The 4,461-nt window shown below is 35.6% G+C and overlaps 1 pseudogene; it reads right to left on the reverse strand.

Annotated features, from left to right (window-relative positions):
• Window positions 1-2,204: 2,204 nt before the first annotated feature.
• LOC102432469 lies at window positions 2,205-4,168 on the reverse strand (annotated as a pseudogene).
• Window positions 4,169-4,461: the final 293 nt, after the last annotated feature.

Raw genomic sequence — 4,461 nt, forward strand, 5'->3', positions numbered from 1 at the left:
TGCCTTATGGAGCAGCCCTGTATAAATGATTCAGACTCTCTTTGCTTATATTTTCCCTGTGGCAATAAAGGGAAATGGCTAAGCATTAGCCCCTTCTCAACAATCAGAGGATACTATAAAGGTAAATATGTCATTGTAAAGTGCTGTGTGACCTATGATCCTCCAAAATAGCGCAGAGATGTCAGGCCACAGAGTATAAACATGATAGAATCCAGGTGCGGAGACCTGTATTACCTGCCCCCTCACTTCTGTATTTGGTCAAGGCTCCTTGTAACACATGGTTAACAATAAGTATTGCCAGTTGCTAATACCTTCAACACTCATCTTTCCTTCAACATCTGGAACATATTAATCTCCCTCTCAAAAACTCAGTGAAGGGAGACAACTCATAACAGCCAATCAATTTGCATCTATTGATTGTCTTAATATGTAGAATGCATTCCACTGAGTATTAGACCTCTGATGAGAATCCGTTGGGACATAACGATTTATAAAGCATAATCGCTGTTCTCAAAACACTCGTCATCACGATCTAGTTAAAGGTGAATGTCTGAATTACTAAAAATCATATAAAATAGCCATGTAGCATACAATTGATAGACATAATGATTATAAGGCATTTAGAAGAGGAAAGTATAAAGATTTGGGATGACTCCTTTTCACAGGATTTTAGTTTTTACAAATACAGAAGGAATAATGCAAACACAGAAATATAAAAAAAATACAATGTTATCCTCGGCAGTTGTCATGATAAAGTGATTTGTTAATATCTCTAGCTGTGGTAATTTATTTTACTGTTCTCATTGAATGTAAGCAATTTTGCTCTGTCCTACTGATTATTTCTCTTATATGCCAAGTTTAAGCAATTCTGATGAATGGATAAAATCCAGTTCAGTCAGTCAATATGGGTGTGTCTTACGAAATTAATTCAGAGTGAAGGAAGGACCGTGTGCCATAAACGGGAAGAGAATTCGATGAGGATCACAGTGATCTCACTCTGAATGACAAACAGTCACTTCACATCTCACAGCATCTGTTGGTTCTTTGGTAAAAGAAGAGGGCTGGGCTGGATTTCATAGGCCAGTTCTAAAATTTTCTGAAAGAAAAAACATGCTGCTTAAAAGTTCTGTATTTCCTTGTGCTGTTGAAAAGCTCATCTTGCTTTTGTATTCTGTCAGGATTCATGATCATTTTTTGTCATTAAAATTAATATCTCAATTTTATTGACCACAGATGCTGCAGGTAGAGGAGAAGCAGATGGTAATATGGTGCTCTAAAAAACATGCTCAATTGTAATTCTTAATTTAATTGTCTTTCAACTGGACATTCTAAAACTTTATTAAATTTTTATAGTTAACTCAAGAGTGCTTTGGTCTTGCCTGTAAGTACTAACTTACATGCATAGTCTGGTTCTTGGTTCTAGAACTTGTGTGTCACTGAGCAAGACATCTGTGAAGCAGAGTGGAGGCAGGGCATCTTTGCTGGGGGTATATTGTCATATAATTTTATTTCAGAGCATATTGGTAAAAGAGTTTCTGTAACTATGATAGTAGATATCATAAAAAAGATTAACAATGTCAAAACAGTCATTTCAAAGGAAAGAGTAATATAGCTTTAAATAAAATATGAAATATGTAATTTGGTTTATGAGAAAAATTGGAAATTTTAAAAGGTGTGTTTTCATGAGTCATATAGACAGCCCATGAAAAAACTGAAGTTTATTTGTGCTGCATTGTATAAATAATGTGAATTATAGTAAGATATTGGGGAGGGGGACATTAGCTTTGTTGAGTATAGGAGAGAAAATGACTTCTCTAAAAATTTTCTGGAATTTTAAAAAATATGGTTTTAAATAGCTAATATTATAAACTGACAATAAGTAATTGTGTCAACCCAGCTATTTTAACATATTTTGGACTATGTTCACTTATTTACATGAGGGAGTTTATTGAAATAAAGTACTAACCGTGATCTAGATCAGCATTGTTCAGTAAAAATACAATGCAAGTCACATGCACATTTTTATTCTATATTAGCTTTTATCACCACGAGAAATTTTTTTAATTTTTCTAATGTACAAATATAATAAAACAATCCACTTTCTATGGTTTCTAAACACTTAACCACTGATGATTTCTGGGAGATCCTGTTGTTCTGTAAAAGCTCAATTCACCTTCCTTCTGCCACAGAATTAATTCATCTTTTCAGAAGTCTTGTCTGATGTTTTCTTGGCCTCTCCGTGTTGCTGCTTCATTTGAAAGACTTCATCTTCTAATTGCACAATAGTCCTTCCAAGCTCATGATTCTTACTGACCAAGGATGCCCAATTTGACTCCCATTTCTCTTCATTTCCATCCAACTGTGAGTTGTATGTTATTTCACTGCCAGTTTAAATCTTGAATACGTCTCCTTAACTTCTGGAGCTCTTTCTGTGCGTGTCCTATCATATGAACACGATTTTCATTATACACTTTGCAGGCATTGCATCCACGCTGTGACATTAGTTCCAGTTTCTCAATCCAAGCCGGTTGATGCTCTAACTGGGCCATAGAATTGTTCACACATTCTTGCCATGCACCAATGTCAATTTTGTGACCCGAGGAAGGGTCTGAAATTCATATCATTTCATACTGAGCAATTCACTTGGATGTCAAGCAGCCAGTCTTTCAAATTCAATTCTAATATGTTGTTTTCCAAAGCAGAATAATCCTGGGCAGTTCGGTTGCTCAAGTAATTTTCAGCAGGTCGGTATCTGTGCATTTCCTCCTCTGCCTGCACAGCAGCTGCACACCAGGCACTTTATAACCTTGGTCAAAACAGGCAGCACACCCACAACCTCTGCAGTCACCAACCTTGGCTCCATTCTGAAGTTCACCTGACTTTTCTGAATCTGCACTGGCCCAGGCCCTGTCATCTACACCTGCCTGTGCAATTTAAATTTTGTAGTTTTCACACCAACGTTGAAAAGACACAGGTAAATTTTATTTTTGTAATTTTATTTAACACAATATAAGTATGGTATTATTATTTCAACATGAAATTTGAGACTATAATTTCTTTTATATGGAGCCTTCAAAATATAGTGTGTAGTTTACTTGCAGTACAATTCAGTTTGGACAAGCTTCGTTTCAAGTGTATGATAGCCACGTGTGGCTAGTGACTACAGTATTGGCAGCCTGGGTGTGGATGGTAGGATACAATAGTAAATAACACAGGCATGGCCACTAACTTCAGAGACTTTATAGTCTATTATGGAAGACAGACTTGGACAGTAGATCAAATTGTAAAATTTTACACTTCTTGCAGTTGTGACAAAGCATGTCATAAAATTAATATTGTTGAAGACATGTCTCCATGTAATGTATTTCCATTTTACTTATGTTCTCTCTATGGGTGAGATTCTTCTTGGCATTTTTTTAGAAAATGAATTATAAATTAGCATTATTTTGTAGTCTGTTAATATTCTTTTATATTCATGCTTCCAATTTTTTTCCTATATCAATATTACACTGCAAATTTGAAGATAAAGACTCATGAGGCAGAAGCATGATAATCCCTCACTGTCATTATATATTGTTAAAAAAAATAAAGTAGCTAGGTACAACATTTTTAAAAAGTCAGAGAAAACTTTATCTAAGATGAGAGAAAATTCAATATTTTCCCATGCACTTTCTATAGCTTTACAATTTCTTTAATTTCTGCTGACATGTGTTTTCAAGGCTTTCTGCTAAGGGTTATAGACCTCTGGGTTTATTATAAAAGTAGTGTTTTTCTTATGAAATCTTGCATTTATACCTTAATTTAAACATAAAAGCTGGTGTGAAGAGAGTACTTAGGCATTCAAATGGTAAGAGTATAGAACAATTAAAAATGCAAAGAGGCCCTTATCGGTTTGGTTCAGTGAATAGAGTGTAGGCCTGAGGACTGAAGGGTCCCGGGTTTGATTCCAGTCAAGGGCATGTACCTTGGTTACTGGCACACCCCCACTAGGGGGTGTGCAGGAGGCAGCTAATTGGTGTTTCTCTCTCATCGATGTTTCTGACTCTCTATCCCCCTCCCTTCCTCTCTGTAAAAAATCAATAAAATATATTTAAAAAAATGCGAAGAGAATAGTTCATACATGACATGAACTCAGTGTTGTTTAAAGATTTACCTTAACTGATTCCATGTAGTCCAGGCTGAATTGTGAATGGAGCTGAAGATAGTTATCTATTTTCTGAGTTTTGAAGAATGCCAAAAAACACAGATGAACCAGAAGTTTAATTTTCACTCATCTAGCTGAAAATATATATTTTCTCATGTTGCTTCCTAACTAGAATTGCTATGGACATTTAGACAGAGAAGATTATAGGGACTAGAAGAGCCAGCTCCATGAGAACTTCCCTTAGCTGCAACTTAATGACCGGATTTTTTCAGGAAGAAGTAGGCAGGTCTTTCTCACTTGGAAAGGGAACATAAATA

Source organism: Myotis lucifugus, unplaced genomic scaffold (genome assembly GCF_000147115.1).
Source record: "Myotis lucifugus unplaced genomic scaffold, Myoluc2.0 scaffold_0, whole genome shotgun sequence".
Classification (NCBI taxonomy): Eukaryota; Metazoa; Chordata; class Mammalia; order Chiroptera; family Vespertilionidae; genus Myotis; species Myotis lucifugus.